Below are 20000 nucleotides of genomic sequence, written 5' to 3' on the forward strand. Positions count from 1 at the left end.
CCGACAGAAACAAACATCTCTCTGGTAAGAAGAGTGGCGGGGGCGTATGCCTCATGACTAACGGGACATGGTGTGATGAAGGAAACATACAGGAACTCAAATCCTTCTGTTCACCTGATTTAGAATTCCTCACAATCAAATGTAGACCGCATTATCTTCCAAGAGAATTCTCTTCGATTATAATCACAGCCGTATATATCCCCCCCAAGCAGACACATCGATGGCTCTGAACGAACTTTATTTAACTCTTTGCAAACTGGAAAACATTTATCCGGAGGCTGCATTCATTGTAGCTGGGGATTTTAACAAAGCCAATCTGAAAACAAGACTCCCTAAATTTTATCAGCATATCGATTGCGCAACCAGGGGTGGTAAAACCTTGGATCATTGTTACTCTAACTTCCGCGACGCATATAAGGCCCTGCCCCGCCCCCCTTTCGGAAAAGCTGACCACGACTCCATTTTGCTGATCCCTGCCTACAGGCAGAAATTAAAACAAGAGGCTCCCACGCTGAGGTCTGTCCAACGCTGGTCAGACCAAGCTGACTCTACACTCCAAGACTGCTTCCATCACGTGGACTGGGACATGTTTCGTTTTGCGTCAGATGGGAATATTGACGAATACGCTGATTCGGTGTGCGAGTTCATTAGAATGTGCGTCGAAGATGTCGTTCCCATAGCAACGATAAAAACATTCCCTAACCAGAAACTGTGGATTGATGGCAGCATTCGCGTGAAACTGAAAGCGCGAACCACTGCTTTTAATCAGGGCAAGGTGTCTGGCAACATGACTGAATACAAACAGTGCAGCTATTCCCTCCGTAAGGCTATTAAACAAGCTAAGCGTCAGTACAGAGACAAAGTGGAATCTCAATTCAATGGCTCAGACATAAGAGGCATGTGGCACGGTCTACAGTCAATCACGGACTACAAGATGAAATCCAGCCCAGTCACGGACCAGGATGTCTTGCTCCCAGGCAGACTAAATAACTTTTTTGCCCGCTTTGAGGACAATACAGTGCCACTGACACGGCCTGCAACGGAAACATGCGGTCTCTCCTTCACTGCAGCCGAGGTGAGCAAGACATTTAAACGTGTTAACCCTCGCAAGGCTGCAGGCCCAGACGGCATCCCCAGCCGCGCCTCAGAGCATGCGCAGACCAGCTGGCCGGTGTGTTTACGGACATATTCAATCAATCCCTATACCAGTCTGCTGTTCCCACATGCTTCAAGAGGGCCACCATTGTTCCTGTTCCCAAGAAAGCTAAGGTAACTGAGCTAAACGACTACCGCCCCGTAGCACTCACTTCCGTCATCATGAAGTGCTTTGAGAGACTAGTCAAGGACCATATCACCTCCACCCTACCTGACACCCTAGACCCACTCCAATTTGCTTACCGCCCAAATAGGTCCACAGACGATGCAATCTCAACCACACTGCACACTGCCCTAACCCACCTGGACAAGAGGAATACCTATGTGAGAATGCTGTTCATCGACTACAGCTCGGCATTCAACACCATAGTACCCTCCAAGCTCGTCATCAAGCTCGAGACCCTGGGTCTCGACCCCGCCCTGTGCAACTGGGTACTGGACTTCCTGACGGGCCGCCCCCAGGTGGTGAGGGTAGGCAACAACATCTCCTCCCCGCTGATCCTCAACACGGGGGCCCCACAAGGGTGCGTTCTGAGCCCTCTCCTGTACTCCCTGTTCACCCACGACTGCGTGGCCACGCACGCCTCCAACTCAATCATCAAGTTTGCGGACGACACAACAGTGGTAGGCTTGATTACCAACAACGACGAGACGGCCTACAGGGAGGAGGTGAGGGCCCTCGGAGTGTGGTGTCAGGAAAATAACCTCACACTCAACGTCAACAAAACTAAGGAGATGATTGTGGACTTCAGGAAACAGCAGAGGGAACACCCCCCTATCCACATCGATGGAACAGTAGTGGAGAGGGTAGCTAGTTTTAAGTTCCTCGGCATACACATCACAGACAAACTGAATTGGTCCACTCACACTGACAGCGTCGTGAAGAAGGCGCAGCGCCTATTCAACCTCAGGAGGCTGAAGAAATTCGGCTTGTCACCAAAAGCACTCACAAACTTCTACAGATGCACAATCGAGAGCATCCTGGCGGGCTGTATCACCGCCTGGTACGGCAACTGCTCCGCCCTCAACCGTAAGGCTCTCCAGAGGGTAGTGAGGACTGCACAACGCATCACCGGGGACAAACTACCTGCCCTCCAGGACACCTACACCACCCGTTGTTACAGGAAGGCCATAAAGATCATCAAGGACATCAACCACCCGAACCACTGCCTGTTCACCCCGCTATCATCCAGAAGGCGAGGTCAGTACAGGTGCATCAAAGCTGGGACCGAGAGACTGAAAAACAGCTTCTATCTCAAGGCCATCAGACTGTTAAACAGCCACCACTAACACTGAGTGGCTGCTGCCAACACACTGTCATTGACACTGACCCAACTCCAGCCATTTTAATAATGGGAATTGATGGGAAATGATGTAAATATATCACTAGCCACTTTAAACAATGCTACCTTATATAATGTTACTTACCCTACATTATTCATCTCATATGCATATGTATATACTGTACTCTACATCATCGACTGCATCCTTATGTAACACATGTATCACTAGCCACTTTAACTATGCCACTTTGTTTACTTTGTCTACACACTCATCTCATATGTATATACTGTACTCGATACCATCTACTGTATCCTGCTCTGTACCATCACTCATTCATATATCCTTATGTACATGTTCCTTATCCCCTTACACTGTGTATAAGACAGTAGTTTTGGAATTGTTAGTTAGATTACTTGTTGGTTATCACTGCATTGTCGGAACTAGAAGCACAAGCATTTCGCTACACTCGCATTAACATCTGCTAACCATGTGTATGTGACAAATAAAATTTGATTTGATTTGATATAACACATTATAACAGATTATAACACATTATAACAGATTATAACACATAACACATAACAGATTATAACACATAACACATTATAACAGATTATAACACATAACACATTATAACAGATTATAACACATAACAGATTATAACACATTATAACACATTATAACAGATTATAGCACATTATAACACATAACAGATTATAGCACATTATAACACATTATAACACATAACACATTATAACAGATTATAACACATTATAACACATTATAACACATAACAGATTATAACACATACCAGATTATAGCACATTATAACACATAACAGATTATAACACATTATAACAGATTATAGCACATTATAACACATAACAGATTATAACACATTATAACAGATTATAACACATTATAACAGATTATAGCACATTATAACACATAACAGATTATAACACAACACAACACAACACACATTATAACAGATTGTAACACATTATAACAGATTGTAACACATTATAACAGATTATAGCACATTATAACAGATTATAACACATTATAACAGATTATAACACATTATAACAGATTATAGCACATTATAACACATTATAACACATAACAGATTATAGCACATTATAACACATTATAACACATTATAACACATAACACAACACATAACAGATTATAACACATTATAACAGATTATAACACATTATAACAGATTATAGCACCTTATAACACATTATAACAGATTATAACACATAACACATAACACCTAACACATAACACATTATAACACATTACACATTGGGAAGGTGTGACATAAAGACGATGTACAATTTGTAGTTGTTGTGATGCTGATCCTGTGTGTGGGAGGGGCTTACGTTGCAGTTTGTCATTTCTAGACCTAGCCTGGGAGGGGCTTACGTTGCAGTTTGTCATTTCTAGACCTAGCCTGGGAGGGGCTTACGTTGCAGTTTGTCATTTCTAGAAATAGCCTGGGAGGGGCTTACGTTGCAGTTTGTCATTTCTAGAAATAGCCTGGGAGGGGCTTACGTTGCAGTTTGTCATTTCTAGAAATAGCCTGGGAGGGGCTTACGTTGCAGTTTGTCATTTCTAGAAATAGCCTGGGAGGGGCTTACGTTGCAGTTTGTCATTTCTAGAAATAGCCTGGGAGGGGCTTACGTTGCAGTTTGTCATTTCTAGACATAGCCTGGGAGGGGCTTAAATGGCACCTATTCCAGTGTGTTCCAAATGGCACCTATTCCAGTGTGTTCCAAATGGCACCTATTCCAGTGTGTTCCAAATGGCACCTATTCCCCTGTGTTCCAAATGGCACCTATTCCAGTGTGTTCCAAATGGCACCTATTCCTACTAGCATTTCGACCACAGCCCTAAAGACTCTGGTCAAAAGTGGGACACTATCAAGGGAATGTAATGCCATTTGGAACACAGCCCTGCTGTTGTCCCACCAGACAGTCATACAATCATTTAATTAGGTAACAACCCCCATGTGTTATTCTATAATATGTTTGCAGTGTGCAGGCAGTTTATCAATTACTACTTGTGGTTTCATTCTGTCACTCAGTCTCAGTCTGGGGCAAGCGTCTGAGCTCCCTCTCTCTGTACTGCAGAGCTGTGTAATTGTACTCCAACAAATCAATTCTGTTGCAGTTGAGCATTTTCTTCTTCTCTTTCCTCTCCTTTCTATCCTCTCCTCTCTATCCTCTCTCATCTCCTCTCCATCCTCTCCTCTCCATCCTCTCTCCTCTCCTCTCTCTCCTCTCCATCCTCTCTCCTCTCCTCTCTCTCCTCTCCATCCTCTCTCCTCTCTCTCCTCTCCATCCTCTCTCCTCTCCTCTCTCTCCTCTCTCCTCTCTCTCCTCTCCTCTATGCTCTTCTATCCTCACCTCTCTATCCTCTCCTCTCTATCCTCTCCTCTCCTCTCTATCCTCTTCTCTCCTCTATCCTCTCCATCCTCTCTCCTCTCTCTCCTCTCCTCTATGCTCCTTTCCTCTCCTCTCTATCCTCTCCTCTCTATCCTCTCCTCTCCTCTCCTCTTTATCCTCTCCTCTCCTCTTTATCCTATCCTCTCTGCTCCTCTTTCCTCTCCTCTCCTCTCCTCTCCTCTCCTCTCCTCTCCTCTCCTCTCCTCTCCTCTCCTCTCCTCTCCTCTCCTCTCCTCTCCTCTCCTCTCCTCTCCTCTCCTCTCCTCTCTGCTCCTCTTTCCTCTCCTCTCCTCTCCATCCTCTCCTCTCTGCTCCTCTTTCCTCTCCTCTCCTCTCTATCCTCTCCTCTCTATCCTCTCCTCTCTATCCTCTCCTCTATGCTCCTTTCCTCTCCTCTCTATCCTCTCCTCTCTATCCTCTCCTCTCCTCTCCTCTTTATCCTCTCCTCTCCTCTCTATCCTCTCCTCTCTGCTCCTCTTTCCTCTCCTCTCCTCTCCATCCTCTCCATCTTCTCCTCTATCCTCTCCTCTATCCTCTCCTCTCCATCCTCCCTCTGTCATTGTTGTTTCCAGTGCAGAGCACACATCAGACCACAACCCAGGAGAAGAGGAGGAGAATCTGGTTTAAAAAAAGGAGAGAGCCCCCCCCCCCCACACACACCAAATATGAAAGGATTCCTTGTGGTTGGACCGGCCTTTATAGCCTGCATTAACCCTGTGCTGTCAACCAAAGCATGAGCTCTGCTCAGAGAGATGAATCAAACCCAGGAGCTGTGTGCTGGGGATTGGAATAGCTCGCTCTACCGTTTTCTCTGTGTGTATCACCCCTGTCCTCTGAGTCGTTCTCTGTCAGCAGCGGACCATGCCGCTTATCCATGCAGCGAAGAAATCTAATAAACCACATTAGGAGTCAAACATACTATCAACTGTTAGGAATGGTTGAGAACAGGTAGTGTCTATAGAGAGGACCAGTAGTGTCTATAGAGAGGACCAGTAGTGTCTATAGAGAGGACCAGTAGTGTCTATAGAGAGAGGACCAGTAGTGTCTATAGAGAGAGGACCAGTAGTGTCTATAGAGAGGACCAGTAGTGTCTATAGAGAGAGGACCAGTAGTGTCTATAGAGAGAGGACCAGTAGTGTCTATAGAGAGGACCAGTAGTGTCTATAGAGAGGACCAGTAGTGTCTATACAGAGGACCAGTAGTGTCTATAGAGAGAGGACCAGTAGTGTCTATAGAGAGGACCAGTAGTGTCTATAGAGAGAGGACCAGTAGTGTCCATAGAGAGGACCAGTAGTGTCTATAGAGAGAGGACCAGTAGTGTCTATAGAGAGGACCAGTAGTGTCTATAGAGAGAGGACCAGTAGTGTCTATAGAGAGAGGACCAGTAGTGTCTATAGAGAGAGGACCAGTAGTGTCTATAGAGAGGACCAGTAGTGTCTATAGAGAGGACCAGTAGTGTCTATATAGAGAGAGGACCAGTAGTGTCTATAGAGAGAGGACCAGTAGTGTCTATATAGAGAGGACCAGTAGTGTCTATAGAGAGGACCAGTAGTGTCTATAGAGAGGACCAGTAGTGTCTATAGAGAGGACCAGTAGTGTATATAGAGAGGACCAGTAGTGTCTATAGAGAGGACCAGTAGTGTCTATATAGAGAGGACCAGTAGTGTCTATAGAGAGGACCAGTAGTGTCTATAGAGAGGACCAGTAGTGTCTATAGAGAGGACCAGTAGTGTCTATATAGAGAGGACCAGTAGTGTCTATATAGAGAGAGGACCAGTAGTGTCTATAGAGAGGACCAGTAGTGTCTATAGAGAGGACCAGTAGTGTCTATAGAGAGAGGACCAGTAGTGTCTATATAGAGAGAGGACCAGTAGTGTCTATATAGAGAGAGGACCAGTAGTGTCTATATAGAGAGAGGACCAGTAGTGTCTATAGAGAGAGGACCAGTAGTGTCTATAGAGAGGACCAGTAGTGTCTGTAGAGAGGACCAGTAGTGTCTGTAGAGAGGACCAGTAGTGTCTATAGAGAGAGGACCAGTAGTGTCTATAGAGAGAGGACCAGTAGTGTCTATAGAGAGAGGACCAGTAGTGTCTATAGAGAGAGGACCAGTAGTGTCTATAGAGAGGACCAGTAGTGTCTATAGAGAGGACCAGTAGTGTCTATAGAGAGGACCAGTAGTGTCTATAGAGAGGACCAGTAGTGTCTATAGAGAGGACCAATAGTGTCTATAGAGAGGACCAGTAGTGTCTATAGAGAGAGGACCAGTAGTGTCTATAGAGAGAGGACCAGTAGTGTCTATAGAGAGGACCAGTAGTGTCTATAGAGAGAGGACCAGTAGTGTCTATAGAGAGAGGACCAGTAGTGTCTATAGAGAGAGGACCAGTAGTGTCTATAGAGAGAGGACCAGTAGTGTCTATAGAGAGGACCAGTAGTGTCTATAGAGAGGACCAGTAGTGTCTATAGAGAGGACCAGTAGTGTCTATAGAGAGGACCAATAGTGTCTATAGAGAGGACCAGTAGTGTCTATAGAGAGAGGACCAGTAGTGTCTATAGAGAGGACCAGTAGTGTCTATAGAGAGAGGACCAGTAGTGTCAATAAATTGTTTATTTTGCGTCCCAAAGCCCCCTCTGGTTCCTTATGTTCCCTGATTCAAAAAATAGGTGCACTATGTAGGGAATAGGTTGGTATTTGGGATGCCGCCAAAACTCCTTGTCATTTTGCGGAATTCATTCATGAATGTATTTGGTGACAGATGTGAAATTAAATATGGTGTCACAACATTTTTTCAAATTTTGTAAAAACGAAGTGTTTCATTTGTTTTTAATGACAACTGTTAGATCAATAAACTAAACTTCTTCAATGTTTTGTCGTTTTAGGAGCAGCACAATCTGGGGCGGAGGACCCCTACCTGTGGACCTGACATGTGACTGGGTGGGGGGGGGGGGGGGGTCTGAGGTGGCGGCAGACAGAGAGAGACGGAGGAAGAAGAATCCAGGGGTTTACAGTCAACACAGGTGAGTTCCTTTCCTCATTAAACTCTCTCACCCTTTTCCCAATGCAGAGCCTGGGCTCTAAACTCTGGGATAGTGTTTGGTTGGTCCTACTTGTTATAAACTCTGGGATAGTGTTTGGTTGGTTCTACTTGCTCTAAACACTGGGATAGTGTTTGGTTGGTCCTACTTGCTCTAAACTCTGGGATAGTGTTTGGTTGGTCCTACTTGCTCTAAACTCTGGGATAGTGTTTGGTTGGTCCTACTTGCTCTAAACACTGGGAAAGTGTTTGGTTGGTCCTACTTGCTCTAAACACTGGGGAAGTGTTTGGTTGGTTCTACCTGCTCTAAACACTGGGATAGTGTTTGGTTGGTCCTACTTGTTATAAACTCTGGGATAGTGTTTGGTTGGTTCTACTTGCTCTAAACACTGGGATAGTGTTTGGTTGGTCCTACTTGCTCTAAACACTGGGAAAGTGTTTGGTTGGTCCTACTTGCTCCAAACTCTGGGATAGTATTTGGTTGGTCCTACTTGTTATAAACTCTGGGATAGTGTTTGGTTGGTTCTACTTGCTCTAAACACTGGGATAGTGTTTGGTTGGTACTACTTGCTCTAAACTCTGGGGTAGTGTTTGGTTGGTCCTACTTGCTCTAAACACTGGGAAAGTGCTTGGTTGGTCCTACTTGCTCTAAACACTGGGAAAGTGTTTGGTTGGTCCTACTTGCTCTAAACACTGGGAACGTGTTTGGTTGGTCCTACTTGCTCCAAACTCTGGGATAGTGTTTGGTTGGTCCTACTTGTTATAAACTCTGGGATAGTGTTTGGTTGGTTCTACTTGCTCTAAACACTGGGATAGTGTTTGGTTGGTACTACTTGCTCTAAACTCTGGGGTAGTGTTTGGTTGGTCCTACTTGCTCTAAACACTGGGAAAGTGTTTGGTTGGTCCTACTTGCTCTAAACACTGGGAAAGTGTTTGGTTGGTTCTACCTGCTCTAAACACTGGGATAGTGTTTGGTTGGTCCTACTTGCTCTAAACACTGGGATAGTGTTTGGTTGGTCCTACTTGCTCTAAACTCTGGGATAGTGTTTGGTTGGTCCTACTTGCTCTAAACACTGGGATAGTGTTTGGTTGGTCCTACTTGTTATAAACACTGGGATAGTGTTTGGTTGGTCAACATATTTGGTTTGCAGGCTTACATATGAAGGCCATTGTATCCATCAGTTGGATAAATATGCAATACAGTTGGCCCGGTTGGTTTAGGTTGGCTGCTGTGTGTGTGTGTGTGTGTGTGTGTGTGTGTGTGTGTGTGTGTGTGTGTGTGTGTGTGTGTGTGTGTGTGTGTGTGTGTGTGTGTGTGTGTGTGTGTGTGTGTGTGTGTGTGTGTGTGTGTGTGTGTATAGAGTTGGGAGCCTTCTTGAGTCCACTCCCATGACTAATGCCAGGAGGGGGTTCTTATTAAATATCTTGACCTCCAGACGAACTTTGCTAGCATTCCTTTACCAGTTCATCTTTTAACCCCTCCCCCATTCCTTTACCAGTTCATCTTTTAACCCCTCCCCCATTCCTTTACTAGTTCATCTTTTAACCCCTCCCCCATTCCTTTACCAGTTCATCTTTTAACCCCTCCCCCATTCCTTTACTAGTTCATCTTTTAACCCCTCCCCCATTCCTTTACTAGTTCATATTTTAACCCCTCCCCCATTCCTTTACTAGTTCATCTTTTAACCCCTCCCCCATTCCTTTACTAGTTCATCTTTTAACCCCTCCCCCATTCCTTTACCAGTTCATCTTTTAACCCCTCCCCCATTCCTTTACTAGTTCATCTTTTAACCCCTCCCCCATTCCTTTACTAGTTCATCTTTTAACCCCTCCCCCATTCCTTTACTAGTTCATCTTTTAACCCCTCCCCCATTCCTTTACCAGTTCATCTTTTAACCCCTCCCCCATTCCTTTACTAGTTCATCTTTTAACCCCTCCCCCATTCCTTTACCAGTTCATCTTTTAACCCCTCCCCCATTCCTTTACCAGTTCATCTTTTAACCCCTCCCCCATTCCTTTACTAGTTCATCTTTTAACCCCTCCCCCATTCCTTTTCTAGATAGCATTTTCCTTAAAGATGTTCTGTGTTTAATAAATACATAACACATGTGTACCAAAGATAATTATTATAATACGAAATATTAAATAAATTAATAAACATGGTCCTTCTGTAGCTCAGTTGGTAGAGCATGGCGCTTGTAACGCCAGGGTAGTGGGTTCAATTCCCGGGACCACCCATACGTAGAATGTATGCACACATGTCTGTAAGTCGCTTTGGATAAAAGCGTCTGCTAAATGGCATATATTATTATTATATTATTATTATAAATACTAATTAACTTTGACGACATTGTGAAATTCAAATTTGACATTTTCTTTGAGCGAGAATGCATGCAGGCAGATTTTGGTTAATTTGACAATTTTCTTTCCAGTTTGATTAATGAGTCTAATATGCTATGCTTCCAAAGCCAACATGTGAATTAATAGCCCTCTGTAATATATATTAAGAACACTTTTGAGAAAGATGCTGATTGGCTAATGAAATGGTACCGGACTCATGCTGGGGTCCATTAGCATGGCAGGCTAATCTAATAGGCTAGTCATCTATAGCTGAAAGTATTTATTATTATTATTATTATTTATTATTATTATTATTATTATTTATTATTATTATTATTATTATTATTATTTATTATTATTATTATTATTATTTATTATTATTATTATTATTATTATTATTATTATTATTATTATTATTATTATTATTATTATTATTATTTATTATTATTATTATTATTATTATTATTATTATTATTATTTATTATTATTATTATTATTATTATTATTATTATTATTATTATTATTATTATTATTTATTATTATTATTATTATTATTATTATTATTTATTATTATTATTAACAATTATTTCTCTGTTTGGCTAATATGGCTCTATTGTAAACATGCTCTTCTTGTTTCTACCTGTTGTCTCACCTGTTTTTTAACAGAAAATATATATTAAGCTTTGTTTTTTTCCCCCCATAATACAATATAAAATACACAATAAACACTATCTCAATATATACACACATATTGGAACACAAAAGCATACTGTTAAGCACAAGTAAAACCACAAATAAATCCCCCTCCCCTCTTCCTCTCTCCCCCTTCCTCTCCCCCTCCTTCCTCTCTCCCCCTTCCTCCCTCCCCTCCTTCCTCTCTCCCCTCTTCCTCTCCCCTCTCTCCCCTCCTTCATCTCTCCCCTCTTCCTCTCTCCCCCTTCCTCTCCCCCTCCTTCCTCTCTCCCCTCTTCCTCTCCCCTCTCTCCCCTCCTTCATCTCTCCCCTCTTCCTCTCTCCTCTCCCTTCCACCCAACCTGGGACACCAGAATGTGAGTTATTCCCAGCAGCCCTCTGGGTCGGTCTGTTAACATCAGAATGTGAGTTATTCCCAGCAGCCCTCTGGGTCGGTCTGTTAACATCAGAATGTGAGTTATTCCCAGCAGCCCTCTGGGTCGGTCTGTTAACATCAGAATGTGAGTTATTCCCAGCAGCCCTCTGGGTCGGTCTGTTAACATCAGAATGTGAGTTATTCCCAGCAGCCCTCTGGGTCGGTCTGTTAACATCAGAATGTGAGTTATTCCCAGCAGCCCTCTGGGTTGGTCTGTTAACATCAGAATGTGAGTTATTCCCAGCAGCCCTCAGCCCTCTGGGTTGGTCTGTTAAAGCAGGGAGGGAGGGAGGGAGGGAACAAGATAAAGGAGGGGGGGCTTAAACCAAAAGCTCCAGGGTTTGGTATTGCATTGTAACAGAACAGTAGCCATATTAACTATACTATTCCAGATTTGAATTATACATGGTCTCTATATCTCTATATCTCTATACCTCTATATCTCTATATCTCTATATCTCTATACCTCTATACCTCTATATCTCTATATCTCTATACCTCTATATCTCTATACCTCTATATCTCTATACCTCTATATCTCTATACCTCTAAACCTCTATACCTCTGTATCTCTATACCTCTGTATCTCTATACCTCTATATCTCTATACCTCTATATCTCTATATCTCTATGTCTCTATACCTCTATACCTCTATATCTCTATACCTCTATATCTCTATACCTCTATATCTCTGTATCTCTGTATCTCTATACCTCTATACCTCTATACCTCTATACCTCTATACCTCCGTATCTCTATACCTCCGTATCTCTATATCTCTATATCTCTATATCTCTATATCTCTATACCTCTATACCTCTATACCTCTATATCTCTATACCTCTATATCTCTATACCTCTATATCTCTATACCTCTAAACCTCTATACCTCTGTATCTCTATACCTCTATATCTCTATACCTCTATATCTCTATACCTCTGTATCTCTACATCTCTATATCTCTATATCTCTATACCTCTATATCTCTATACCTCTATATCTCTATACCTCTATATCTCTATATCTCTATACCTCTATATCTCTATACCTCTATACCTCTATACCTCTGTATCTCTATACCTCTATATCTCTATACCTCTATATCTCTATACCTCTATATCTCTATACCTCTATACCTCTATATCTCTATACCTCTGTATCTCTACATCTCTATATCTCTATATATCTATACCTCTATACCTCTATACCTCTGTATCTCTATACCTCTATATCTCTATACCTCTATATCTCTATACCTCTGTATCTCTGTATCTCTACATCTCTATACCTCTATATAACGTTATCTCTGTATCTCTACATCTCTATACCTCTATATAACGTTATCTCTATACCTCTATGTCTCTATACCTCTATACCTCTATATAACGTTATCTCTGTATCTCTACATCTCTATATCTCTATACCTCCGTATCTCTATACCTCTATACCTCTATATAACGCTATCTCCGTATCTCTATACCTCTGTATCTCCGTATCTCTATATCTCTATATCTCTATACCTCTATACCTCTATATAACGCTATCTCTGTATCTCTATATCTCTATATAACGCTATCTCCGTATCTCTATACCTCTGTATCTCTGTATCTCTACATCTCTATACCTCTATATCTCTATATCTCTGTATCTCTACATCTCTATATAACTCTATCGCTATACCTCTATATCTCTATATCTCTATACCTCTATGTCTCTATATAACGCTATCTCTATATAACGCTATCTCTGTATCTCTATACCTCTATATCTCTATACCTCCGTATCTCTATACCTCTATACCTCTATACCTCTATATCTCTGTATCTCTACATCTCTATACCTCTATATCTCTGTATCTCTACATCTCTATACCTCTATATCTCTGTATCTCTATACCTCTATATCTCTGTATCTCTATACATCTATATCTTTATATCTCTACATCTCTATACCTCTATACCTCCGTATCTCTATACCTCTATATCTCTATACCTCCGTATCTCTATACCTCTATATCTTTATATCTCTGTATCTCTATACTTCTATATCTCTATACTTCTATATCTCTATACCTCTATATCTCTATACCTCTATATCTCTATACTTCTATATCTCTATATCTTTATATCTCTATACCTTTATATCTCTATCTCTATACCTCTATATCTCTGTATCTCTATACCTCTATATCTTTATATCTCTATACCTCTATATCTCTATACCTCTATATCTCTATACCTCTATATCTCTATACCTCTATATCTCTATACCTCTATACCTCTATATCTCTATACCTCTATATCTCTATACCTCTATATCTCTATACCTCTATACCTTTATACCTCTATACCTCTATATCTCTATACCTCTATATCTCTATACCTCTATATATCTATATCTCTATACCTCTATATCTCTATACCTCTATATCTCTATACCTCCTGTATCTCTCTCTCTTGTTCAGTGTCGTTGTTTACTGCACAGTAATATCTGTCATAGCGAGCTGGTCACATGGTTGCTGTCCTGTGCTAGACTGGCATGGTGCCTTGGCCAGGGCAGACTCCTACATGACTCCTTATATCTCGACAGGTTTGACCAAGGCTAACAAGGGTCCTTATATCTCGACAGGTTTGACCAAGGCTAACGAGGGTCCATAGGGGTCTTGGTCAAATCTAGTGTAATACATAGGGAATGGGTGGCAGCTGGCTGTTCCTTGTATACAGGGCTAGCCTAGTGGTTAGAGCATTGGACTAGTAACCGGAAGGTTGCGAGTTCAAACCCCTGAGCTGACAAGGTACAAATCTGTGGTTCTGCCCCTGAACAGGCAGTTAACCCACTGTTCCCAGGCTGTCATTGAAAATAAGAATATGTTCTTAACTGACTTGCCTGGTTAAATAAAGGTTAAAAAATTAAAAAGAGTCCGTTTCCTCTAATATCCTAATTGTTCAGTTGTAGAATCACACACACACACACACACACAAACACACACACACACACACACACGCCAAAGCAAAATAAACATTTACATTCAGACCCTTTACTCAGTACTTTATTGAAGCACCTTTGGCAGCGATTAAAGCATCGAGTCTTCTTGGGTTTGACACTACAAGCTTGGCACACCTGTATTTGGGGAGTTTCATCTCTACAGATCCTCTCATCTCTGTCAGGTTGGATGAGAAGCTTTGCTGCACGGCTGTTTTCAGGTCTGTCCAGAGATGGACATTCAGAGACTTGTCCTGCCTTACCTTGGCTGTGTACTTAGGCTCGTTGGAACTGCTCCAGAGCACTCAGGACTTCATCAAGGACCTCTCTGTACTTTGCTCCGTTCATTTTTCACTCGATCCTGACTAGCCTCCCAGTCCCTGCCACTGAAAAACATCCCCACAGCATGATACTGCCACCACCATGCTTCACCGTAAGGATGGTGCCGGGTTTCTTCCAGACGTGATGCTTGGCATTCAGGCCAAAGAGTTACATTTACATTTAAGTCATTTAGCAGACGCTCTTATCCAGAGCGACTTACAAATTGGTGCATTCACCTTATGACATCCAGTGGAACAGCCACTTTACAATAGTGCATCTAAATATTTTAAGGGGGGGGGGTGAGAAGGATTACTTTATCCTATCCTAGGTATTCCTTAAAGAGGTGGGGTTTCAGGTGTCTCCGGAAGGTGGTGATTGACTCCGCTGTCCTGGCGTCGTGAGGGAGTTTGTTCCACCATTGGGGGGCCAGAGCAGCGAACAGTTTTGACTGGGCTGAGCGGGAGCTGTACTTCCTCAGTGGTAGGGAGGCGAGCAGGCCAGAGGTGGATGAACGCAGTGCCCTTGTTTGGGTGTAGGGCCTGATCAGAGCCTGGAGGTACTGAGGTGCCGTTCCCCTCACAGTTCAATCTTGGTTTCATCAGACCAGATAATCTTGTGTTCATGGTTTGAGAGTCATTAGGTGCCTTTTGGAAATCTCCAAGCAGGCTGTTATGTGCCTTTTACTGAGGAGTGGCTTCCATCTGGCAACTGATTGGTGGAGTGCTGCAGAGATGGTTGTCCTTCTGGAAGTTTCTCCCATGTCCACAGAGGAACTCTGGAGCTCTGTCCTCGGGTTCTTGGTCACCTCCTTGATCAAGGCTCTTCTCCCCTGATTGGTCAGTTTGGCCAGGCGGCCAGCTCTAGGAAGAGTCTAGGTGGTTCTAAACTTCTTTCATTTAAGAATGATGGAGAACACTGTGTTCTTGGGGACCTTCAATGCTGCAGATATATTTTTGTACCCTTCCCCAGACCTGTAAGGTCTACTACACGTGACAATCCTGTCTCGGAGCTCTACGGACAATTCCTTCAATTCCTTCAACCTCATTGCTTGTTTTTTTGCTCTGACCTGCACTGTCAACTGTGGTACCTTATATAGACAGCTGTGTGCCTTTCTAAATCATGTCCAATCAATTAAATTTACTACAGGTGGACTCTAGTCAAGTTGTAGAAACATCTCAAGGATAGTCAATGGAAACAGGATGTACCTGAGCTTAATTTCGAGTCTCATAGCAAAGGGTCTGAATACTTATGTAAAGAACGTATTTCAGTTTTTTGATTTGTAATAAATTTGCCAAAAATTCTAAAAAACTGTTTTCACTTGTCATTATGTGGGGTATTGTGATGTCATTATGGGGTATTGTGATGTCATTATGGGGTATTATGATGTCATTATGGGGTATTGTGATGTCATCATGGGGTATTGTGATATCATTATGGGGTATTGTGTGAAGATTGATGAGGATTTTTAGTTATTTAATCACTTTTAGAATAAGGCTGTAATGTAACAAAAATGTGGAAAAAGTGAAGGGGTCTGAATTAATTAGAAGTGTATTTTTGTTGACATGGACATTGAGCTGTGGTATTTGTTTTGACATGGACATTGAGCTGTGGTATTTGTTTTCACATGGACATTGAGCTGTGGTATTTTTGTTGATATGGACATTGAGCTGTGGTATTTGTTTTGATATGGACATTGAGCTGTGGTATTTGTTTTGATATGGACATTGAGCTGTGGTATTTTTGTTGATATGGACATTGAGCTGTGGTATTTGTTTTCACATGGACATTGAGCTGTGGTATTTGTTTTGATATGGACATTGAGCTGTGGTATTTGTTTTGATATGGACATTGAGCTGTGGTATTTGTTTTGATATGGACATTGAGCTGTGGTATTTTTGTTGATATGGTTATCAATCCCATTTTTATAATGTTTTGGTCCTTTTACTATGCTGGAAAAGGTTATTATTGTTGCTAACCTGCGTTTAAAATTGTCGGTCAGATTGAAACCAGGCACCAAATTTATAAATGCTGCTTATGTAAAAAAAAAAATACCCCCCAAATGTGCGTGCACCAGTTTACACGCAAATGTTGGCATTTATTTAAAAAATATATATTTGAAATGATGTGCTTCATGTTCCATGTACAACTGTTGCATGGCAACAGCCTAGTATTTTGTATAAATATTAGTTTTCCATTAAAAATAGACAAAAACAGCTTTTTAGCTAAATTTGTCTGAGTGGGGAAAACTAGCTGTAATTGGCAGAGAGGTTTGGAACTCTCTTTCTTATTGGCAGAGAGGTTTGGAACTCTCTTTGTTATTGGCAGAGAGGTTTGGAACTCTCTTTGTTATTGGCAGAGAGGTTTGGAACTCTCTTTGTTATTGGCAGAGAGGTTTGGAACTCTCTTTGTTATTGGCAGATGTTTGGAACTCTCTTTGTTATTGGCAGAGAGTTTTGGAACTCTCTTTGTTATTGGCAGATGTTTGGAACTCTCTTTGTTATTGGCAGAGAGGTTTGGAACTCTCTTTGTTATTGGCAGAGAGGTTTGGAACTCTCTTTGTTATTGGCAGAGAAGTTTGGAACTCTCTTTGTTATTGGCAGATGTTTGGAACTCTCTTTGTTATTGGCAGAGAGGTTTGGAACTCTCTTTGTTATTGGCAGAGAGGTTTGGGACTCTCTTTCTTATTGGCAGAGAGGTTTGGAACTCTCTTTGTTATTGGCAGAGAGGTTTGGAACTCTCTTTGTTATTGGCAGAGAGGTTTGGAACTCTCTTTGTTATTGGCAGAGAGGTTTGGAACTCTCTTTCTTATTGGCAGAGAGGTTTGGGACTCTCTTTCTTATTGGCAGAGAGGTTTGGAACTCTCTTTGTTATTGGCAGAGAGGTTTGGAACTCTCTTTGTTATTGGCAGAGAGGTTTGGGACTCTCGTTCTTATTGTCAACAGGCAAGCCGAATCTCCCGCCAATACAAACCGGCTGAATAGAAGGTCCTGTGTAGACTGTGTCAGGAAATAACACTGATCACATTTCTTCACGTTGTTTTGCAGTGTTAGTTGCATCAGCCTTTGTACAATATGATATCGCATTTTTTAAATGTAAAATGTTGGCTACATTATAACATAATGGTAGAACAGACAGGGAGTGGGCCTTGACAATGTTTCCGAATTCGCGGGTTGTGAGGAATATTTAGGTTTGGGGGGAGGGTGTAAATAAACCATTGTTAATATAAAATGTTCTGCAAACTACACTACAATTCGTCATTATTTTAGAAACAGTCACTTCGGTGAAAGTCACTCTGAAACTTTCTGCCGACTGGCTACACCTCGGGGAACATGTGATGTAATTTGCCACGGCTCGTTCTTTTAGAACAAATACAGGTGTACATTGTAACAAATGTAAACGATGGGAGTTTTCCAGGCGGAACTATGACGCTGGTTCACAACAGCGCAGAGTTTACGACAGGGTCTGATTCGGAACGGGAAACTTACGCACCAAGTTTATAAATCTTCATCATTTTTAGACGTAGGCTGTAACGGTTTTCTAGGTGTGAAGGAGAGTCGGACCAAAATGCAGCGTGTAGATTGAGATCCATGTTTAATCAAACAAACGTAACACGAATCAAAACAGCAGTGACAGGAACAAAGACACTAAGGACAATCACCCACGACAAACTCAAAGAATATGGCTGCCTAAATATGGTTCCCAATCAGAGACAACGATAAACACCTGCCTCTGATTGAGAACCACTCCAGACAGCCATCGACTTTGCTAGATCACCCCACTATCTACAATCCTAATACCTACCAAAACCCCAAGACAAAACACACCACAAATACAAAAACCCCATGCCACACCCTGGCCTGACCCAATACATAAAGATAAACACAAAATACTTCGACCAGGGCGTGACATAGGCAGTATTTTAAGAAATGGCGCACGCAGATATTTATTGTTAAACGGAGGTCCCCAAGTCCGGTGTTCTCAGAGTAGGAACCCTGATCTAGAATCAGTTGTTATTATATATTTATTTTATCATTATAATGGCAGTTTAGCATGGACAGTGGGGACCTGATCCTAGATCAGCGCTCTTGCTCTGAGACTCTTTACAATGCTGTATTCAGAGGAGGAGTGCTGATCTAGAATCAGCTGATGGAGACGTGCAGCTGCTGTGATGTCACAAAGAAGAACATAATTATTTTTTGCCTCCTCGTAACTAATAGAGAGAACAATTCCGGTATGTTCAATTATAAAAATGTGATTGTACTTTCCTAGCCATGTTTTTGACAACTTGTTTTTTTTTGTGCTAGTTATTATTACATTCAGCCAAATAGAGTTGTTAAAATAAAATTTAAAAAACATGCATGAAGATGAAATGCTATAATTATATAGCCTCGTTATAAAACATAATCGTTTCTTGTACCCAGTTCAATGAAAGAACCAGTTGTAAGGATGAAAGGATTCAATCCCACAGTGATGTCTCTAACCTGATAATAAATATGGTGTGAGGTGGGCTGTCCATTGGGTGGGAGGGGGAGAAAGAGTGTAGAAGACACAGCAAGAGAGAGAGAGAGGGAGAGGAGGGAGAGAGAGGGAGAGGAGGGAGAGGAGAGAGAGGGAGAGGAGAGAGAGGAGGGAGAGGGAGAGGGAGAGAAGGGAGAGGGAGAGGGAGAGGAGGGAGAGGGAGAGGAGGGAGAGGGAGAGGAGAGAGAGGGAGAGGAGGAATAGGAGAGGGAGAGGAGAGAGAGGGAGAGGAGGGAGAGAGAGGGAGAGGAGGGAGAGGAGAGAGAGGGAGAGGGAGAGGAGAGACAGGGAGAGGAGGAAGAGGAGAGAGAGGGAGAGGAGAGAGAGGGAGAGGAGGAATAGGAGAGAGAGGGAGAGGAGAGAGAGGGAGAGGAGGGAGAGAGAGGGAGAGGAGGGAGAGGAGAGAGAGGGAGAGGGAGAGGAGAGACAGGGAGAGGAGGAAGAGGAGAGAGAGGGAGAGGAGAGAGAGGGAGAGGAGGGAGAGAGAGGGAGAGAGAGGGAGAGGAGGGAGAGAGGGAGAGGAGAGAGAGAGGGAGAGGAGGGAGAGGGAGAGGAGGGAGAGGAGAGGAGAGAGAGGGAGAGGAGGGAGAGGAGAGAGAGGGAGAGGAGAGAGAGGGAGAGGAGAGAGAGGGAGAGGAGAGAGAGGGAGAGGAGAGAGAGTGAGAGGGAGAGGAGAGTGAGGGACAGGAGGGAGAGGAGAGAGAGAGGGAGAGGAGAGAGAGGGAGAGGAGAGAGGGAGAGGAGAGAGAGTGAGAAGAGAGAGAGGGAGAGGAGGGAGAGGAGAGAGAGGGAGAGGGAGAGG

General features: G+C 42.6%; 1 pseudogene; it reads left to right on the forward strand.

Annotated features, from left to right (window-relative positions):
* The window catches only part of LOC123989592, a 349650-nt pseudogene that overhangs the window by 103194 nt on the left and 226456 nt on the right, over positions 1-20000 (forward strand).

The sequence above is a fragment of the Oncorhynchus gorbuscha genome, linkage group LG11 (genome assembly GCF_021184085.1).
Source record: "Oncorhynchus gorbuscha isolate QuinsamMale2020 ecotype Even-year linkage group LG11, OgorEven_v1.0, whole genome shotgun sequence".
Lineage (NCBI taxonomy): Eukaryota > Metazoa > Chordata > Actinopteri > Salmoniformes > Salmonidae > Oncorhynchus > Oncorhynchus gorbuscha.